Below are 23352 nucleotides of genomic sequence, written 5' to 3'. Positions count from 1 at the left end.
TGCAGAGTTCAGAGACAGGATTACTGCAAGGCACAGATCTGGGGAAAGCTACAGAAAAATTTCTGCTTCACTGAAGATTCCCAAGAGCACCATGGCCTCTATAAAATTCTCAAATGGAAGAAGTTTGGCACAACCAGAGCTGGTTGCTTCGCCAAACTAGGCAACCAGGGGGGAAAGGCCCTAGTAAGAGAGGTGACCAAGAACCTGATGGTCACTCCAGAGATCCTGTGTGGAGATAGCACAGGACAAAGTTCCAGAAGGACAACCATCACTGCAGCCCTACAGCGATCTGGGCTTTGTGACAGAGTGACTAGATGGAAGACTGCATGGAGTTTGGCAAAAGCACCCGAACGACTCTCAGACTGAGGAACAAGATTCCTCGGTCTCATGAAACCAAGATTGCACTGTTTGGCCTCAATTCCAAACGTTTTGTCTGGAGAAAACCAGACACTGCTCATCACCTGCCCAATACCATCCCAAAGGTGAAGCATGGTGATGACAGCATCACACTGTGTAGGTGTTTTTCAGCAGTAGGGACTGGGAGACTGGTCAGGGTTGAGGGAAAGCTGAATGGAGTACAGAGATATCCTCAATGAAAACCTGTTTCACAGTGCTCAGGACCTCAGACAGGGCCGAAGGTTCACCTTCCAACATGACAGTTATCCTAAGTACACAGCCAACACAACGAAAAAGTAGCTTAGGGACAACTCTGAATGTCCTAGAGTGGCCCAGCCATAATCCTATTGAACATCTGTGGAGAGACCTGAAAATGGCTGTCCACCTACGGGCTCCAACCAACCTGACTGAGCTTGAGAAGATTTTCAAAGAATGGCAGAAAATTCGCCAATCCAAGTGTGCAAAGCTTGTCGCGTCATACCCAAAAAGACACGAGGCTGTAATTGCTGCCAAAGGTGCTTCAAAAAAATACTGAGCAAAAAGTGTCTGAATACCCAAGTACACGTGAAAATACAGTTTATTTCTTTATAATCAATTCACAGACATTTCTAGAATTCTGTTTTCACCTTGTCATTATGGAGTAACGAGTGTAGATTTATAAGGAAAAAAATGAATTTAAAACAACTGTATCAGGCTGCAACATAAAATTGAAATAAAATTAAGGGGGTCTAAATACTTTATTTATTCACTCTATATTACTTTTGAGGAAGGGCACCCACATGGCACAAAGACTAAAGTTCTGTCCATATGCTTAAATGTGGCAGCAAAGGCCCAGAATAGGGAATGGTTACAACCCCGGTTGTGTTTTCATTGTTTTTCGCTGCCTTGGCCTTATTGGGAAGATGTTTCCACACTTAATGTCCTGGAAACATGAAAAGGAGGTGAGATGAATTCAGTCCATTGTAAATGACTGAAACCAAAGCTTGAGTCCAGTCCTTATATGTAACAGATACATTCATTTTTCTTTTCTTTTCTTTTTTTTTTGGCTTTTTGCTCTTTACCATCGCCTGGTAATCGTGTAACACACTTCATGTCCTGGAACGGCGTTTACGCACAGGCATTGTTTCTATGAAGGAATAGACAGGAAGTGTGTTAGGATAACATGTCCCCTTCTCATCTCCATTACATGGGGGAGATGTTCTGTAGTCTACATATGAGAATTGGGAAGGACTGTTTGAGACTTCAGTTCGCTGCATGGGATGTTACAGTACACGGGCACTGGGTTTCTGGCAGGATGGACGGGTATTTTTCTCTCCTTGCAGAAAACATTCCTGAAAAAAAAGAAAACAAATTGCATCCACCACATCTAAGATATAGCAAGCTGCAACATATCAATTTTTGCTCTTGGATTTGGTTGAGCCACTGTCGGTTACACAAGACATAAGCCTGCCTTAAGACAGCAGTGAATCAATAAGTCATTGCACAGGGATCATCGACAGATCATTACATAATGTATAGTTAGAAGTTCCATACAAGTTAATTTTCCAGAGACATGCACAAACAGCGACTGTCACCAGCGGCTGACTCTAACCTCTTCTGTCAGTCTGTCATCCTTGAAATATGAATAGACAGTTTTAGGGCATTTCAAGCTGGAAATGTAGTATTTCTTTTTTGGTTTTCTTTTTTTACCTAAAAATGCAAAAACTCAAACTTTTTCCTTTGTCTTAAGAAAAATATGATCGTTGTAGATTCTTCTGAAACCGTGCACCATAGAAACCCCAACATTTAATCATATCTGCTCTATAAATGATTCTGAAACCGTGCACCATAGAAACCCTAACATTTATTCATATCTGCTCTATAAATGATTTTGCAGAATCTATTACTTGAAGAATCTATTATTAAAAAATTATATTGTTTCATTTAAAAATAACATAAGTAGCTCTTCCTTATTTTTGTATTCCCATAGCGTAAAGCTGAACTCCAGGCAAACAGTTAAAAACACAGATGAAATAAATGTACAAGAGCTCTTTTATATGCCAAAGGATTTGCATTTTCTACCCATTCAGTCCTGAGATTTGCACAGCCCTGAAACATTGCACAGTCCTGCTTGGCAGGGGAGGAGACCTGATCTTTCTCTTCTACAAGTTCACTTAAAGTGTTACTAAACCCACAACAGTAAAATCAGTCTGTATATGCAGAACAGCATGCTTGTTATACTCACTGTGGAACCTAAGGGGTTAATCCACCACATTGTGTAAAAAGGATGTTTGATCCTCCCATTCTTTCAGTGTCTCCTAAATATTTGATAGAACAGAGGCTTGGGGACACTCTGCACATACTCAGTTTGGTGTGTATTGCTAGAGTTTTTCTTTTTCTTGAGAGATTGCATGTGATCAGCACAAGGCCAATCAGCACTGTCCAGACAGAGGTCAAATATCTGCATCCTCCTACAGGAGAATGAAAACTCCTCCTACAAGCTGTAACCAGTGCTCTGCTGGACACTGATAGAAGTCACAAGACTGCTCCAACTGCTGATGAAAAAAGGTATTTAGCAGTTTACATTTACTAAAATAATTGCATTTCCATGTTCTATGTACTGTGGGAGACCAAATATAGTGAATGCAGGGACCGGGGATTAGTAACACTTTAAGCTGGCCATAGACAGTTCAAAATTTTGCCAGTTCAGCAGGAACCGGACAAATATGATCCACACATGGACAGGCTGGTGGTACTGAAGTAGGTAAGACTTCAGTATCACCAGCCTGTCAGGTTTTTTTTTCCGCTAGATTACTGCCAGTGGTTATGGCCACAAGCTGCGATGATTGGATTGTATTCTGAATGCTGGGAAACTTCCCACTGTAAGAACACAATACTGTAGCTCTACGGAAAAGATTCCCCCATTAGCACTGAATGTGTTGAAGGGCAAATCAAACAATTTTCTGTTTCTTTCTCTCTTCCTACGGCTGAAAGAAAGAAAATTGGTTAATGTATGGCCTGCTTACAGGTCTCCTCTCAACCCCAGCTTGTGATTGGATGGTGAAAGGAGAAGCTCATGAGGAGCTCATCTCTGCTCACTCCACCTGTCAGCAAACCTAACTGACTCGAGCTGCTTCTCTCTCTCCCATTCTAAGTGCTGCAGTACAGGACATTTCAAAAGGCTGATACAAAGTCAAAAAATTATTCACGCTTGCATTTATTAATAAAAAAACTGCAATTCAATGTATTATTGAATACAGTTCATTACCAGGATTTCCACATATTTGTAAATCTCTTTATAAAAAAGGAAACCACCATCTCCTTTCTTCCCCTGCCTGACATAACTTTGGCCACACTAACGCATTTATAAATGTGCACATCAGAATATGCTAAAGCAAGTCATCTAACGCAAAGCTATAGATAGAGTGTGTTCACATCTGTCCACTGCAACACATTTTTGAAATTTCTCCGGTCCATTCTGCTTTTGTCAACTTAGTAGAGTTTTGATGTCCATAGAAGTTAATGATCGTGCATGCATGATACATTTGGCATGCATTTTTAGCACCTGGCAATATATATATATATATTTTTTTTTTTTTTTTTTTTTTTTTTTTTACAAACGCATGAAAACGCTTTAAGAATGCATATCAGTGCATGTGCAGAACATGTATCAAACTAATTTGAAAAGTAAGTTAAAAATACATGAAAATGGGAAAATGTCCTAGCCTTAAAGTCAAACTTTAAGAACAATAAAACAAATTAATAAACAAAAACAATAGTATTGCGAAAGAAAAAAGACACACAAAAGACATATCCGTGGAGTTCAAGTTATATAATTTTTATTGTACACATTTTCACCCTTGCACTAAAAACATTTTTTGTAGACATCCATTAAAACTATTCTCCTAGCAAAGCTACGAAGAAAGATCAATCAACCTCTCCCCATAGTAAGGATCTTCCATGCCCCACATTCATTTAGTTGCCCTTCCATACATATATTTGTTATCAAATACGGCCCTACATGCAAGTACTGCATCTAGCTGCCAAATATTCCAGCCGGTTATGGCAGCAGGGCTGAATACTGTGCAAACCGCGCATGAGGTCTAAAGCCGGCCATAGATGGACTGCATCTTGGCACGTCCAGCAGGGACCAGCAGAGATTCGATCTTACTGAAGGGGATCCATACATTGCCTTCATTACAAGCAGATTGTCAGATTTTTTTCATGCAATCACTGCCGATGGTTATGGCCACAAGCAGTGATCATTGTGTTCTGCCAGCAAGGAAGGCTCCCCACTGGCAGAACACAATAGCATTTCGGGAAGGATTTCCCCATGAACACTGAATTTGTTGATAGGTGAATTGAGCCAATTTTCTTTCCTTCTACACCCGTTGTGGAAGGAAAGAAAATTGTTTAATGTATGCCTTGCTTTAGACTTAATAGCAGCCGAGTTTAGATTTACAGTGACAAATCCATTACTGGTCAGGTACAATATTATGTGATGTAATAGCAGGCTTATGACCATGAATGACCCTGACTCCATACATGCCCGCTGCATCTAGTGCATTGACATCTTCGGTTTTAAACTAAACTCATGAGTATTTAATATTAAAGTGCTTGTAAACCTCAGACATTAAATATGAACAAAGAATATCCCTCTATAGAGTGTACTTGTCTCAGTTTAGAGCACTAAGTGTTGTTTCTGTCTGCTACTTATTTCTTCTGTATTGGCATGAGTCATTTCTGACAAGTTTTCCCTGACACCAAGAGAAAAATGGTGACAGCGGAGGGACCTCCAGGAGAATGACAGTCCTAGCTCTGTTCCTGTGTGCTGTGTGGAGGGGGTGTGTCTCTTCCCTCCAATCAGCTCTCAGCTCTCCTTACTGAACTCTGCAGAGTAACTTCAGCTCTCTGTCCTGTTTTTTCTGAACTCTCAGACAAGCTTTAAAATTCAGACACTGCAGATAAACAGGTACAACTTAAGTAGGAAGATTTGTTTCATCTCTGTGTATCACCTAAGGCCAGTCACTTCACTAGGTATATGGAAGGGTTTACAACCACTTTAAGATCTTACTAACAGTCTGTCAGTTAAAGTTAAAGCGGAGTTCCAGTGAAAATGAAAGCAAAATAAAAGTCAGCAGCTACAAAAACGGGGGGGGGGGGGGGGGGGTATGACAGCTTCGGTTTCCAATCACCTAGGTGATCGCAGCGGAAGTGGGAACGGGTACCTGTCCATTTTGGGTACCTGCTCCTCAAAAGGTGCAAATCCTTAAACGGGGAGCGGGGGACCAGTCCGTAAAGCGGAACTTCCCCTTTTGGGTGGAGTTCTGCTTTAATGTGGAAAAAGTACAAAAAATTGTATCATGTAGATCAGATTTTTTTTTTTTTTTAACCAAGAAAGATCACAAAAAACTCAATTCAGTTCAAAATACAGCTTTCTTGTCACTCTTCCACCTGGCATTCTTAAGTAGCTTATATCATGGTGTTATACCATGTGCACCCAGATCAAACTTCAAACGTCAGTTCTGGGTATTCATGTACACCTTACATGCACTGTGCAGCAAGTTTTTTCCCATGTAGGGGGTATGTCCAGTTCAACTCCTTAATGATAACCCAGGTGTCCCAGCAGTTGTGGAGTTTGACTGTTAGCCACACTGAGGGGTTGATTTACTAAAGGCAAATAGACTGAGCAGTTTACAAAGTGCAGTTGTACTCTGCAAATGCAGTTGCTCCAGAGCTTAGTAAATGAGCAGAAGCTCTGCCTACTTCCATTATACAATCATGTGCAAGCAAAAATGCTTTTTTTTTTTTTTTTTTTTTAACATGACTGGGTATTTCTTTGCAAAGTGAAGCATTACCTCATTTACTAAGCTGTGGATAGTGTTGCATGACCGCGCATTTTTCATTCAAAGTGCAACAGCGCTGAAAGCTGAAAATTGGCCTGGGCAGGGAGGGGGGTGGGGGGGGGTGAAAGTGCCGGTGGGCAAGTGGTTAACCTGCTGTCAGCTGAAAACAGATTATGGGAGTGCAGAACTAACTGTTCTCCTGTGATCCATAGGATAAATAGAACCAAAATAGATTTGGCCACACTTCTCTTTTAATCGACTGGTCAGCCAGCAGCATCCTTTATAGTTCCCTCACTCTGTAGAGAAATTAAACAAGCATGCTGCAATAATGCGAGGCTAATGAAGCATGAAAAGTTTAAACATGTCACAAGAATGAAATCTTATTTAATGTGAAATAAAAATGGATGTCGGTTTGGAGGGATCTGGAAGGAAAGCCATCATGAATTAAAGGTTTCCTATAGATTATTTAGGTTTACCAAAACCCTAAAGGGGCGAGATCCGAGGACTGTAAACATTTAGCATATACTTTACAAATGTCAAATCCATAGCAAAAAAAGTTCAAAATTTTCTTCTTTTCTTCCTCTGAAGGATTTTCTCAAGCAGCAGCTTTTATTGGCTGGATTCCTGGATTTCTCACCAGAGGGCACTGACAATACTATACCATGTATAGTGTTCCTTTGGCTTCTGCTTTCTAAAAGAAAGAACTCCGACCATCAAAAAGATGTCAGAACACATTTCATATTCTTTATATCGCGAGCTGCAGAACCTGTCCAGGGTTGGTTACAGATCCATTTCCAGCAGGTAGGCAATGCTCCTGTGTGACTGGGGAGGATTTGCTGTGAGGTCACATTAGGTTTTACTTTGTTACCTGGGTCCTGAGTTCCCTGTCTTTTGGGATGTGCCTCACACATCAGTCTACAACTTCAGAACAATAAAGCAAAATTCCCTAGTAAATTTTTTGTTGAAATGCTTAGCTTAGCACTTACATTTTACAACTTTCAATGCTGCCGACTTCTGCTTTCTCGATGCTGCTTCCCTGAACTTCCAGTCTTCACAATAAAGATTACAGTGGACAGTGCAGTCTCCAGTCTGTTAGCTTAGAGAAGGGGGGGGGGAGCAGGTGAGTGCCTTGCCAACCTAGGCTGCAGGGCTGTGTGTTCCTATTGATGCGCACAGTGTAGGGAGACACTAGGCTCTGCATGCAAGGGTGGTTCCAGAGGATGCTACAAGAGAAAGGAACCACCCTGAAACTAGGTTGTTTACAATGATGCACCAAAGCACTGGCATACTGATCATGCGAGTACAAGGGTGGGCAGCTAATCCTTTCTAAAGCCGGCTGCGCACGCCACCTGCAGGTCTCAGGGCAAGAAAAAAACACCAGGATTTCCTGGTACGGAGACTATTATGCCCCAAACGGTGTGCGTGCATGAGGCCTAAGGGTCAGTTCACACTGTCGTGACTTCGGATGCAACTTGTGAGACCCCCGAGACTCATGTTGTGAAATCCCAGGTTAGTGAATGAAAGCTTTCTTAATGAGCACTACTGAAATCGCTCTGACTTTAGAAAAGGTTCCTGTACTAATTCCATGCGACGTGTGCCCATAGACTTTAATGAAATCATTTATATTGATGTGATTTGGATCCAATATTACAGGAAGATTACCCAGGAAAAGTCACTTGGCATGAATGTCCCGCATCAAGTTACATTAAAGTTGTACTCAAGTCACATTAAGTCCCGGAGAAGTTGCCTGGCAAAAATCGCACGACTTTCAGATCGCAGTAGTGTGAGCAGAGCTTAGCGTTTGAGTTTACGATGATGCACCAAAGCACTGCCACACTGTATATGCAAGTACAAGCACGTACAGCCATTCCTTTTAAGAGCTGGCTGTACATACCACATGCGGATCCCAGTGCAAGGAAAATGCTAGGATTTCACAGTATAGAGATTATTATTCCCCAAACGGTCTGTGTGCATGAGGACTAAGTGTTCAGGTTTAAATACTTTAATACTCAATCAACATACTGGAAGACGACCAGAGAGGAGGATTTTCTGGCAAACAAAAAGGTAAATCATTTACTGGGAAAAAGACTTTTTTAAAGACTTTTACTTTTAAACATTTATAGGCTGCAGGGAAGTAGTGAGTGTACAGCTTGTATAACAGTGTAAATTTGCTGTCCCCTCAAAATAACTCAATACACAGCCATTAATGTCTAAACCGCTGACAACAAAAGTGAGTACACCCTTAAGTGAAAATGTCCAAATTGGGCCCAAAGTGTCAGTATTTTCCAGCACTTCCTTAACCATCTTGGGCATGGAGTTCACCAGAGCTTCACAGGTTGCCACTAGAGTCCTCTTCCACTCCTCCATGACGACATCACAGAGCTGATGGATGTTATAGACCTTGCGCTCCTCCACCTTCTGTTTGAGGATGCCCCACAGATGCTCAATCGGTTTTAGGTCTGGAGACACGATTGGCCAGTCCATCACCTTTATCCTCAGCTTCTTTAGAAAGGCAGGGGTCGTCTTGGAGGTATGTTTGGGGCCGTTATGTTGGAATACTGCCCTGCGGCCCAGTCTCCGAAGGGAGGGGGATCATGCTCTGTTTCAGTATGTCACAGTACATGTTGGCATTCATGGTTCCCTCAATGAACTAACTCCCCAGTGCCGGCAGTACTCATGCAGCCCCAGACCATGACACTCCCATCACCATGCTTGACTGTAGGCAAGACACATTTGTCTTTGTACTCCTCACCTGGTTGCCACCACACACACTTGGCACCATCTGAACCAAATCGGTTTATCTTGGTCTCATCAGACCACAGGACATGGTTCCAGTAATCCATGTTCTTAGTCTGCTTGTCTTCAGCAAAACTGTTTGCAGGCTTTTCTTGTGCATCATCTTTAGAAGAGGCTTCCTTCTGGGATGACAGCCATGTAGACCAATTTAATGCAGTGTGTGGTATATGGTCTGAGCACTGACAGGCTGACCCCCCACGCCTTCAACCTCTGCAGCAATGCTGGCAGCACCCATACGTCTATTTCCCAAAGACAACCTCATGATATGATGCTGAGCACGTGCACTCAACTGCTTTGGTCAACCATGGCGAGGCCTGTTCTGAGTGAAACCTGTCCTGTTAAACTGCTGTATGGCCACCGTGCTGCAACTCAGTTTCAGGGTCTTGGCAATCTTCCTATAGCCTAGGCCATCTTTATATAGAGAAACAATTATTTTTTTCTGATCCGCAGAGAGTTACTTGCCATGAGGTGCCATGTTGAACTTCCAGTGACCAGTATGAGAGAGTGAGAGCGATAACACCAAATTTAACACACCTGCTCCCCATTCACACCTGAGACTTTGTAACACTATCGATTCACATGACACCGAGGAGGAAAAATGGCTAATTGGGCCCAATGAGGGGTGTACTCATTTTGTTGCCATCGGTTTAGACATTAATGGCTGTGTGTTGAGTTATTTTGAGGGGGGACAGCAAATTTACACTGTTATACAAGCTGCACACCCATTACTTTTCATTGTAGCAAAGTGTAATTTCTTCAGTGTTGTCACATGAAAAGATATAATAAAATATTTAAAAACATATGAGGGGGGTACTCACTTCAGTGAGATATATATATACACATACACACACCCCGGGTAAAAAGTATTGAACACGTCACCATTTTTGTCAGTAAAAAAAACAAAACAAATAAGCTCAGAAATTAAGTTATGTGAAATTAAATGGAATAATACAGGGAAAGAAAAGTATCGAACACATGAAGTATGGGAGATGTAAAAAGGCATGGAAAGCAAAGACACCCACCGAAATTTATCAGTAATTAGAAAGCAATCCAGCCCCTTGTCAATGCAAATTAATATCAGCTGGTTCAGTCTCAACTGATGGCCTATAAAAAAGGTGTCTCATTACCAAGGTGTCACACAAAAAGCAAAGAGCTCTCTCAAGACCTTTGCAACCTTATTGTTGCAAAACATACTGATTGCATTGCTTACAGGAGGATTTATAAACTTCTGAATGTTCCAGTGAGCACCGTTGGAGCCATAATCCAGAAGTGAAAAGAACATCATTCCACCATAAACCAGCCATGACCAGGTGCACCTCACAAGATTTTTGACAGAGGAGTGAAAAGAATTATCAAAAGAGTTGTCCAAGAGTCAAGAACCACTTGTGGAGAGCTTTAGAAAGACCTGGAATTAGCAGGTACAAACGTTTTAAAGAAAAACAATAAGTAATGCACTCAGCCGCCATGGCCTGTATGCATGCTCACCACGTAAGACTCCACTGCTGAAGAAAAAGCATGTTGAAGCTCATTTAAAGTTTGTTACACATTTAGACAAGCCTGTGAAATACTGGAAGAATATAATCTGGTCAGATGAGACCAAAATTGAACTCTTTGGATGCCATAGTGCACCCCATGTTTGGAGGTCAAATGGCACTGCACATCACCCCAAAAACACCATACCAACAGTGAAGTTTGGAGGAGGGAACATCATAGTGTGCGGCTGTTTTTCAACATACGTTACTAGAAAATTTCATATCACTGAAGGAAGGATGAATGGAAAAATGTACTAAGACATTCTTAATAAAAATCTGCTGCCATCTACCAGGATGAAGATGAAATGAGGGTGGACATTTCAGCAAGACAATCATTCTAAACACAAAGACAAGGAAAGTCTTGATTGGTTTCAAAGAAAGAAAAAGCTGGTAGAATGGCCCAGCCAATTATATGACTTGAATCCAATAGAAAATCTATAGAAAGGACTAAAGATCAGAGTTCACAGAAGAGGCCCACGGAACCTTCAAGATTTGAAGACTGTGTGGAAGAATGGGCCAAAATCACACCTGAGCAATGCATGTGACTAGTTTCTCCATATAGGAGATGTCTTGAAACTGTCATTATCAACAAAGGATTTGTACAAAGTATTACCGTATTTTTTGCTCCATAAGACGCACTTTTTTCCCCCCAAAAAAGGGGGGAAAATGTCAGTGAGTCTTATGGAGCGAATATAAAGCGGCCGGTCCGGTATTTTTGCGGCCACCATGTCAGAATACCGGGCCGGCCGCTCAGCTGTTGTCTCCTGCAGGGCCTTACCTGTTCCTTGCTCCAGCGCTGCACAGTCTTCCCGTGCTGGCTTCTGTGACAGCCGGGTGCCCACTGCGCATGTGCTGCGCTTTGTGAATGATCCGGTGTCTTCTGGGATACATGACAGGTCCCAGAAGGCGCCGGGCCATTCACAAAGCGCAGCGCTTCTCACGCATGCGCAGTGGGCACCTGGCTGTCACAGAAGCCGGCCCGGGAAGAAGAGGGAAGGACAACTCCGCGGAAGTGGGAGCGAGTACCTGTCAAATTCAGGTACCCGCTCCCCCTCCCTCCCCAAAGGTCAGCAGTCTCTGGTCATCCCCTGCACTGTGTCCGCAGTCTCTGGTCATCCCCTGCACTGTGTCCGCAGTCTCTGGTCACCCCCTGCACTGTGTCCGCAGTCTCTGGTCACCCCCTGCACTGTGTCCGCAGTCTCTGGTCACCCCCTGCACTGTGTCCGCAGTCTCTGGTCACCCCCTGCACTGTGTCCGCAGTCTCTGGTCACCCCCTGCACTGTGTCCGCAGTCTCTGGTCACCCCCTGCACTGTGTCCGCAGTCTCTGGTCACCCCCTGCACTGTGTCCGCAGTCTCTGGTCACCTCCTGCACTGTGTCCGCAGTCTCTGGTCATCTCCTGCACTGTGTCCGCAGTCTCTGGTCATCCCCTGCACTGTGTCCGCAGTCTCTGGTCATCCCCTGCACTGTGTCCGCAGTCTCTGGTCATCCCCTGCACTGTGTCCGCAGTCTCTGGTCATCTCCTGTACTGTGTCCGCAGTCTCTGGTCATCTCCTGTAGTATGTCCGCAGTCTCTGGTCATTCCCTGCACTGTGTCCGCAGTCTCTGGTCACCTCCTGCACTGTGTCCGCAGTCTCTGGTCATCTCCTGCACTGTGTCCGCAGTCTCTGGTCATCTCCTGCACTGTGTCCGCAGTCTCTGGTCATCTCCTGCACTGTGTCCGCAGTCTCTGGTCATCTCCTGCACTGTGTCCGCAGTCTCTGGTCATCTCTTGTACTGTGTCCGCAGTCTCTGGTCATCTCCTGTACTGTGTCCGCAGTCTCTGGTCATCTCCTGCACTGTGTCCGCAGTCTCTGGTCATCCCCTGTACTGTGTCTGCAGTCCATTGGTTCAGAATATTTTTTTTCTTGTTTTTCGCCTCTAAAACCTAGGTGCGTCTTATGGTCAGGTGCGTCTTATGGAGCGAAAAATACGGTAAATAAATTTCAGTTAGCATGTTCAATACTTTTTCCCTGTGTCATTCCATTTTATTACACATAGCTTAATTTCTGAACTTATTTGTTTTGGTTTCTTTGTATGTATGGATTGCTTGGGTCGTTACCGACGTGGTGAAAATTTCATGTCAATAGCACCTTTAGAAATATATTTACTGAAAAAAATGGTGACGTGTTCAATACTTGTTTTACCTGCTGTGTATGTATATATATATTTATTTTTTTAACTTAGGGTTGGCCGATCCTTTTATTAAAGTTACTTCAATTTTATTTTTTCAAAAGAAATGCTAATTCCCATTCAACATGCAGCACCACACTGACACCTTTCCAGCTGGTATTTAAGTAAAGTGTATAAAAACTCAACAAGCAGGCAAACAGAACCATAAAATTTCAAGCAGCAGAATGTGATTATGTTAGTTACATAATTTCTCCATCAAACTTTTTTTTCTGCCCCAATATGTGCTACCTTGTTCTGCTGTTGCAGTAATGAGCCTTTAGGCTTTCATGTACCATTACTGCTTTCCATCCCTAAGTTGGCACAGTAGCCGTTTTGGATGGCTGCAGATAAGCTGATGGACATCTAAGTGCAGAACAATGACATCCTGAGTATTTCAACCCCCGTAGCTTACAAAGTCACAAGCTGTTACATCAAGAGCACAGTGTTCAGACAAACATTAACAAGCGGATACAAAAAATAAAAAAATTAAAATCAAATGGAAACAATCAAAATGTGAAAGACACTAAAAGTCCTTCTAAAACGTGTCTAGCTGTGATAAGCAACTACTAGACACATAAATGTGTTCCAACATTTCCTTCAAACATGGGACCCCGGGATTCAAGCGGATTACCATTTTATGATGTTCAGCTAACACAAAATAGGTATTTACATTAAAGAGTTTAAACCCAACATGTCATATTCCTGATGTGTGTCTGCTGTACCATGTACTTGTATGAAAAACTATCCTGTTTTCTTTGTAGTGCTTCCTTTGTGTGAGATTCCTGGTGTTCCAGTCAGTCCCTCTGCTTTCCTATTTAAAACTGACCACACTAGGCATGGGAGCACACCATGGTCAATTTTCTAGCTGTGCTGCTCAGTCTGCTCTCCTTCAATGATCAGACTTTTGCTGACATGATCCCCTCTGCACAGCCATTTGCTGGGAAGACCAGTGTGCTGCCGTTTCTCTTCCCCCAGCTCTCAAAGATCCTTATGAAGCTGAGAACAGAGGGTATGAGATCACTGATAAAAAGGGGGGGGGGGTGTTAATGCTGTTTATATGTATACACAAATATGCTGCCTTTCTTTTCTATTTTAAATTGAAAGGGTTGTTTTACAAGATGGGAGTTTACATACATTACTTTAACCTGGCTGGTATAACATGTTATTAAGATCATAAAAGATTTGTCATCGTGTGCAGCATTGGAATATTTGCCTTTGTCTTTAGATCAGGGGTCAAACACATCTGTTTCAATGCATCAATGGGAGCGATAAAAAACTACCCATTGAGTGCATTGGTGTCAGTGATATAACAGATCACCCCTCGACCTCAATCCTCATTGACATAAACTGGTACCGTGATGCCACATCTGGCGCTACTCTTTGTGACATCATGGCCAAGATTATAATGGTACCACAAAAGGTAAGGGATAACTGAAATGATTGCCAGGCGATTGTAATGCTGGGTGCTGGAAATTTTTCCATTCTAGCACCCACTGCCATTCTGCACAGTGCCTCCCAGGCAAGCCATAAGAAAGCCCTATTTGCAATGCCTTCTTTTTACAGGGCCAGATCACAGCATCCAACAGGCCATATTTTGGGGACCACTGGTTTAGATCAATGTCTGTATCTTTGTGGAGCCAATCCTCAATCCTAAACTCCCGCTGTACATGGCTTCAGCTTTTGAAATGTAACCACTTTATATATGCAATCTGTAGAATAAAGTTCCATTGTAGGATGCCATGACTTTTTTACAGATATGGAATATTAGGATTTCGAGTACATTGAAGGACACAGGAAAAGTATTTAGAAACACTGGGTTATGCTGCTACCTTCACAGGACTGGATACTGGCAAAGCTGAAAGGGCAGCCCAGCAACCCCTCTCAGCATGGCCAGTTTTTTTAGCAAGCAACAATAGTAGTAAACTAAGAACAGAGCAGTATTTTAGAGATAAAACAAAAATCTTATTTATTAATCATATACGGACACAGGAAATCATACACGGACACAGCCTTACAAATCGGCGAAACCAATACCTGATGCTGAAAGGCTCACAAAGCACTGATGTAATGGAATGTACTTTGATTGGGAAAGAGGGGACCACCTAAACCTTTAGAAATGACAGTAGGAATTTCAAAAGCAAGTGGTAGTTGAGAGATAAACTCAAACAGCGTGTACTACCCATACATGTGACAGATTCCTACCAGGCTTGAAAATGTGGGTTTGGATATTAGGGTTTGAACAATCCATACACAGACCTTAATCTTGTAGCAAGAATAGCCTAATTCTGCATTGTGTACAGCTTAATGTGAACTCTACAAGAGAGAGCATTTACAAGAAACTTTGTTGAAATTGTAAATTAGACTCATTCTGAAAAATGTTCTCTTTTTAATAAAAGCGGAGTTGGGGTTTTTATTTGATATACAGTTAGGTCAATATATATTTGGACACAGGCAAAATTGTATTTTTTTCAGGTATTTACCAAAACATATTCAAGCTATAGTTATATAATGGATATGGGCTGAAAGTGCACACTCTCAGGTTTAATTTGAGGGGATGCACATCCAAATTGGAGGAAGGCTTTAGGAATTACAGCTCTTAAGAGTAGCCAACCCCCTTTTTCAAGGGACCAAAAGTAATTGGACAAGTGAAACAAAGAGGTTTTCATGGCCAGGTGTGGGCTACGCCATTATTTCTTCATCAATTAAGCAGGTAAAAGGTCTGGATTTGATTCTAACTGTGGTATTTGCATTCAGAATCTATTGCTGTGAACCTACATTATGCGTTCAAAGGAGCTGTCCATGCAAGTGAAAAACAGGTCATTGTAAGGCTTCAAAAAAAAAAAACAAATCCATCAGAGAGATAGCAGCAACATTAGGAGTGGCCAATTCAACAGTTTGGTACATTCTGAGGAAAGAAGAAAGCAGTGGTGAGCTCAGCAACATAATAAGGCATGGATGTCCACGGAAGACAACAGTGGTGGATGATCGCAGGATCCTCTCTATGGTAAAGAAAAACCCACTCACAACATCCAGACAAGTGATGGACACTCTCCAGGAGGTGAACATATCATTATCAAAGTCTAAAATTAAGAGAAGACTTCATGAGAGCAAATACAGAGGGTTCACCACAAGGTGCAAACCATTCAAAAGCCTAAAGAATAGAAAAGCCAGATTAGACTTTGCCAAAAAACATCTAAAGAAGCCAGGCCAATTCTGGAAAAGCATTCTTTGGATGGATGAAACTAAGATTAATCGGTACCAAAATGACAGGAAGAAAAAGGTGTGGAGAAGGCTTGGAACAGCTCATGATCCAAAGTGCACAACGTCATCTGTAAAACATGGTGGAGGCAGTGTGATGGCATGGGCATGCATGGCTTCCAGTGGCACTGGGTCATTGGTGTTTATTAATGATGTGACAGAAGACAGAAGCAGCCGGATGAATTCTGCAGTGTTTAGAGATATACTGTCAGCCCAGATTCAGCCAAATGCAGCAAAGTTGATTGGACGGTGCTTCACAGTACAGATGGACAATGATCCAAAACACACTGCAAAAGCAACCCAGGAGCTTTTGAAGGAAAAGAAGTGGAATATTCTGCAATGGCCAAGTCAATCACCTGCTTTCAACCTAATTGAGCATGCATTTCACTTGTGAAGGCAAAACTAAAAGGCAGAAAGACCCACAAAGAACAACTGAAGACAGCTGCAGTGAGAGCCTGGCAAAGTATCAGAAAGGAGGAAACCCAGTCTTTGGTAATGTCCATGGGCTCCAGACTTCATTGCCAGTAAAGGATTCTCAACAAAATATTGAAAATGTACATTTATTTATGATTAACTTAATTTGTCCAAGTACATTCAGCCCTTGAAAATGGAGGGACTGTGCATAAAAATGGTTACAGTTCCTAAAATTTGTACTTGATATTTATGTTCAACCCCTTGAATTAACCACTTGCCTACTGGGCACTTATACCCCCTTCCTGCCCAGACCAATTTTTAGCTTCCATTGCGGTCTCACTTTGAATGACAATTGCATGGTCATGCAACACTGTACCCATATGAACTTTGTATCATTTTTTTCACACAAATAGAGCTTTCTTTTGGTGGTATTTAATTGCCACTGGGTGTTTTAATTTTTGCGCTATAAACAAAAAAAGCGCAAAAAATGTGAAAAAAAAAAAGTTTCTTTGTTTCTATTATGAAATTTTGCAAACCGGTAATTTTTCTCCTTCACTGATGTGCATTGATGAGGCTGCATTGATAGGCAGCAATGATGGGCACTGACAGGCGGCACTAATAGGCAGCACTGATAGGTGGCATTGATCATCAGGACAGTGATCATCAGTGCCCTGATGATCAGTGCCGATCTGTTTTCTGGCAATTGACAGTTATTGGCAGTACTTTCCTCACGCTGTGACAGCGTGAGGAAAGTGCAGCCGACAACTGGCAACTGCATTTACCCGGAGATATGCTGTGTCATTGGACACAGCTGATCACATGATAAAAGGACACTGTGATTGGCCTTTTACCACATCACGTGATCAGCTGTGTCCATGGGGGCGTGCAGGAGGGCGCATTCTGGGAGGACATCATATGACGCCCTCCCACAACTGGAAAACCACGCTATAGCCTTCATTCAGCTATAGCCCAGGATGTCAAGTGGTTAAAGCTGAAAGTCTGAACTTCAAATTCATTTGGATTGTTTCTATTTAATTTATTCTGGTGGCATACAGAGACAAAAGTCTGAAAATTGTGCCCATGTCCAAATATATATGGACCTAACTGTATAATGAAAATCCAACAGTGGACATATACATTGACTAGAAAAAAACTAATTCAAATAATTATCATTTGTTTACATGTTCTTATTAGTCATCCACTCTGCCTTGCACATCAAACATCTTGTTTCATAATGTGATTTCTTACATGAATAGCAACACTCAGGAGGAAACACAGCCAAGAAAACTACAGTTCCAGTGCACAAGCTGTCCATGAATCCTTACTAATGTGCAGAGAGTGCAAATGAACATCTGATCAGAAGCCACTCAAGCTGTCAATTGCAAGATGTATTCTAGAAGAAAGAAAGTTTATGTAAAACACAAACACCACTCCAGTAGGGAGGAAGAACAAAGCCAAGCAGAAAGTACCCAGCATATGGATCAGGTCATAACAATGTGCTATTATGGTCGTCTGCATTTAAAAGAATTTAAAAGTAAACCTATTTTTAAAACATGACAGGCAATTGTATATAAACTGGAAAATAAGTCATTTTGTAACTCCAAGTTCTGCAGCCCAAGGGTTGCATATAGCCCTTTGGTACTCATTGTACAGTGCCTTGGGCCCCAGCAGCAAGTAGTCATCTTTTCCAGGTCTAGGTACTTACTAAAGTCCACTACTGGAAGTAATAGTTAAATTGGCTCTTACCCATTAAAGCAGATCTAAATACCAACTGGACAACATTTAGTCTGGCAGAGTAAATGAAAAAAGACTCCATTCCCCCAGCCAGCCACTGTGGTGTGGAAATCAAATAGGCTTCAGCCTGCAAATCTCCACCAATAGGCCACCCCTGATGCGTTTCGCCCAATAGTCGTCCCTACGATTAACACCTGGTGGGCAGGCTGAAACGCATCATAGGGTGTAGTCAATTGATGGAGACTGGCTTGCTGTTCATTTACTGCAAACTTTGCTTCAAATAGACTTTTTGACAGCCTGCTCCCCTTCACCTAAGGATTTTAAGGCCGTTACTCCTGGCTTTGAGTGGCGTTCTAAGTCTAGCATACAGGTTGCATTTAGTTTGGCAAAGCCCTGTGTATCATAAAATTTATGTTTTCACTCTTTTTTCCCCTACTTCAGTGCTGATGACCTCCTCCTCTCCCTTTCAGTCAATTTCTGTGCACTCACTTCTGCATCCGCTGCACATCATTACTGTAGACAAGCTTTCAACAATGACAAAACTGGACCGTGCCTGCGCCAAATGTGTCAGCACAGCCGCTTGTATTCTCAACCAGAGGCCTAGGTGACAGGATGGCAACGCAAGAGACGGATGTCACCTTATAAAAAAAAAAGTGCCTGAACAAGAACCATCATAGCAGGATCAGCAGGTATTCTTTTCGTTTAGTGCTAGCTGCTGATTTTAAAAGATTTAATACATTTGAAATTGCATAAAAACACTGTCAACGGAGGAAAAGGATAGCAGCAAAAACGTACTAAACATAAAAACAAAAATGTAATAAATTGCAGCTTATCAATTTTTAGATGTGGAGGATGCATTACATTTTCTTTAGGCTTTTTTCCTTTATTTTCATTTGGAGATCCTCCTACTGATTAGGGTTGACTCCCGAGGATCAAGATGAAATTCACGCAATTTTAAAAAATTTATTTATTACAGGTACTTATATAGTGTCATCAATTTACGCAGTGCTTTACATATATATTGTACATTCATATCAGTCCCTGCCCCCAAGGAGCATACAATCTACAGTCCCCAATTCCCATTCATACATATACATATTAGGGCCAATTTAGACAAGAGCCAATTAACCTACCAGCATGTCATTGGAGTGTGGAAAGAAACAAGAGTACCTGGAGGAAACCCACACAGACACAGGGAGAACATGAAAACTCCAGGCAGGTGGTGGCGTGGTTGGGATTTGAACCAATGATCTTAGTACTACCAGGCGGAAGTGCTAACCACTTAGCCACTGTGCTGCCCTAATATATGGCCAGCTTTAGTCTGTTATTTTTAAACTAACGATAAGGCCCTTTCACACGGGGCAGATTCTATTGCGATCAGTAGAGGATTTGTGAATGGATTTCATGCGGATGCAGCAGAGTGGACAGATGACACATCAGCTGCTGAGTATCTGCAGAGCAGATATGAGAGGAGCCAAATCTGCTCTAGGAGTAAACCGACTCTGCTGTCCATTTACACCTAGCTAGCTCTGATCTGCTCCACCTAAACAGAAGAGGACAGAGTCCTTTACTGTTTTTTTTATTGGGGGGGGGGGCTGATTGGACCTGGGGATAGGCGAGTGTAAACAGACACAAGCCAGTTTACCCCTGCTTGTCCACAGGAATGAATGGACCTTCTGATCAGGTCCATCGGACAGGTGGATCTGATTGGAATGCCCGTCTGAAAGGGGTCTAACAGACGAAGCTGTACAGCAACAGTGGCAGTTAGAGGGTTGATAATCTGTTCAACACGCAGGCGTGCGGCACAGTGGCATAGTGGTTAGCACTTCCGCCTGGCAGTACTAGGGTCGTTGGTTCGAATCCCAGCCACGGCACCACCTGCCTGGAGTATGCATGTTCTCCCTGTGCCTGCGTGGGTTTCCTCCAGGTACTCCGGTTTCCTTCCACACTCCAAAGACATGCAGGTAGGTGCATTGGATCCTGTCTAAATTGTCCATAGTATGTGTATGTATGAATGTGAGTTAGGGACCTTAGATTGTACACCCCTTGAGGGTTAGGGACTGCTGTGAATGTACTATATTTATATATATATATGTAAAGAGCTGCGTAAATTGACGGCGCTATATAAGTACCTGAAATAAATAGAAATAAATAAATAACACTGACAACTTTTATTCATTTATGTAAAACCTTTATCCCCAAAAGGTAAAAAAAAAAAAAAAAAAAGAAAGAAATGTACCTGCTTAAAATACGGTCAGCTGGAGTCTGGCTTTAAATCTGTTAGTCAATTTCATCTATTGCTATGTGTTAGTACATCAGTTGCTCCTCCATGGAAATTGAGTGAAAATTATCCTATTGGCTAGATAGGATGCACCTCCTTTTCTTTTCCTTTTTTTTTGCCCTTTGCAACTTTATGCTTTTCTTTCTTCCCTTTGATTCTGGTTGAATGGTCATAAGGCAATTTATATTGACCCATCGTGTGGCTGGTGGGGGTGTTGGTCTCAGATGTTCCCTGAGTTCTACTCACCGACTGGTTACACAAAGCAGTGTTGAAATGAATGATGAATGACTGTATATACTAGAATATGCTCATACACTATTGTCACACCCTATGTAGAGCATTTGTTTAGGCTTTACATGACTTAAGCTCTGTTACAACTGCGCTCTCTTTTTTATATGCTATTGTAATACTCTTTTGAAAACATTAAATATCAAAGGAACAGAAAAAATAAAATAAAAATACCCAAGCTTGCTTTCAGCACATGCACCATTAACTTCAAGGTAGGCTTAAAGCACTTACAAATCAGGCTAGAAAGTTTCATTGCTATGCCAACATCAGAATTTTGGAAGTGTCCCTCTAGTAAACAATGGACAGGGGAACTACATCATTGCTGTTTAAGTTCAAGTATTATCACAAGCACTAAATAGAAAAATGTTAGTGGGCAGAAATGGAAAAAGGAGAAAACACATTGATTTGAAAGCACTTCAATGTAATGTCATTTCCCTCTTTTATTACTCCATTCTTGTATTAAGCAGCCATCTTCATCATTCATACAATGCAAACAAAATCAGAGAGCTCTTTTTCATTAAAGTGTTACTAAACCCACAAAAGTAATCAGTCTGTATATGCAGTAAAGTGTGTTTTTTATCCTCACTGTTGAACCTAAGGGGTTAATCCTCCGTATTGTGTAAAAAGGCTGTTTGATCCTGTCTTCTCTGATCCTCTCCTTCTTTCACAATCCCCAATCCATCTGCCATAGTACAGAGCAGCAGTGTCAAGTCTACACATGATCTGTTTGGTGTGTATTGTTAGAGAGCTATTTTTTTTGCTTTTTTTGGGGGGGGTGTATGTGATTGGCACAGGGCAAATCAGTGCTGTCCGGACAGAGGGTCAGGGGTCATGCAGCCTCATAGGCAATCAGAGGAGAATGAAAACTCCTCCTATAGGATTAACCAATGTTCAGCCAGATATTGATAGAAGTCACAAGACTGCTATATTCTGCCGATAGGAAAAGGTATTTAGACGTTTATACTGACTAAAATATTTGCATTCCCATGTTCTGTGTACTTTGGAAGATCAGATATAGTGAATGCAGGGTCCAGGGTTTAGTTACATTTTAAGGGTTAACAATTTGAAGAACACAGTGTTTTTACGCTTTAAGGTTTGCTTGAAGAAGACAACTTGTACTAAAAGTGAACCTGTCAGCTGATTTATAGTGGTTGTAAAAGTAAAAGGTTTTCCACCTTAATACATTCTACGCATTAAAGGTAAAAACCTTTCCATGTCAGCTCAGCTGAAATACCAATCTAAGCCCAATGTCGATCCAATTGTGTGCACACCTGCTGCTCTTCTCTCCCCTTTCTCAAAAAAGGCTCAGCAGCAGTGGGAGCCAATGGGTGTCAATCAATTCCTGTGAGCTGAGAGTGGGGGGCGGGGCTGCGCTGCACGGTGTGTGTCAAAAGAGGCACACGGTGCGATTCAGGATCGAGCCTGCACGAGTGCCCCCACAGCAAGTGGCTTGCTTTGGCGGCACTCGGCGAAGAGGAGCCAAGAGAGCATGGGGGACCCCAGAAGAGGAGGATCAGGTTTGTTTACTGGCACAGAGCAGGCAAGTATGAAATGTCTGTAATTTTAGAAACAAAAAATTAAACCTTTAGAATCACTTCTAAAGCAAAAAAAAATAAAAAAAATCTGCTTATATTTTGCTTTCCCTATTATTTTCGGTCTTCACTCTTATAAGTCTTCTTTCATTCTGTTTAGTTTGCTCTGGGAAGGGTAGGAGGAGGGAAAGGGAACTAAGCGCCGAGAAGCAGACAAGATGGGGCCAGCTTCAAAAATAAGGGGTGAGAGTGGAGTACACTCAAAACATAGTGAGGAATAGAATAATGGTGCTTCGGAGCATTTATAATTTGCTGAACATTTATAAATAATTTGCTGAACTAAGCAAATGGGGTTCTGAAATGTTTTGGTGGCGAGTGGTAGACTTTACATTCACTTTCAAAAGCATTAAAGCTGAAGTTTAATATTTATTTTTCTATTAACAATGAAAACATTGTGCCACAAACAAAAACAAAATAAAAACAAAAAAAAGGAACAAACACAGACGAATGTGATATCTGCTGCAGTCTTCAAAATGTGCCTAAACTTCCACATTTGTGAACCCTAAAAATGGGAATCAAAATTACTAAACAGTTTGCCACATGTAAAAGTATAAACAAACACCACCAGAAAAATCCAATGTATCAATAAGTCCCATTCAAATAATAATTGCTTGAAAAACAAAAAAGATAAGTGTAAGTGAACAAGTGCTGGTGTCATTAATAACAGATAAACAGGTGACCACTTCCAGGAACTCCAGGTGACCCCACATGGATTTACACTCACCAAAATAGATGGATCTTCTATTACTAGATATGTCTCATTGTGCTTAACCATTCACATGTACCAGGATGCGATTTCTTCCAATGCAATGCCACTCAAAAAACAATATCAGGGAAAAAGGTTAATTGTGCAAAGCAGCCGATTTAATGAAACCATATAAAACTTTACAATTACCCTGTACTCACATGTATATGTGCCTAAGGACCAGCACCAGGTACATATATCGCTTTTAATTAAGATGGCCGCTGCCACTTCCGAGACTGGAAGTTGGCTTGCGCTCCAGGGATGAGATGTGACTTAATCGG

General features: G+C 41.9%; 1 protein-coding gene across 2 annotated transcripts in view; it reads right to left on the bottom strand.

Annotated features, from left to right (window-relative positions):
- NUDCD1 (NudC domain containing 1) overlaps positions 1-23352 on the bottom strand; it is a 188342-nt gene that overhangs the window by 142904 nt on the left and 22086 nt on the right. The window lies entirely within an intron of this gene.

Source organism: Staurois parvus, unplaced genomic scaffold, assembly GCF_062004578.1.
Source record: "Staurois parvus isolate SC_StPar_1 unplaced genomic scaffold, SC_StPar_1.0 ptg000047l, whole genome shotgun sequence".
In the NCBI taxonomy this organism is placed as follows: Eukaryota; Metazoa; Chordata; class Amphibia; order Anura; family Ranidae; genus Staurois; species Staurois parvus.
The sequence above is the reverse complement of the archived record's forward strand: the minus strand, read 5'-3'. Positions and strand labels throughout refer to the sequence as shown.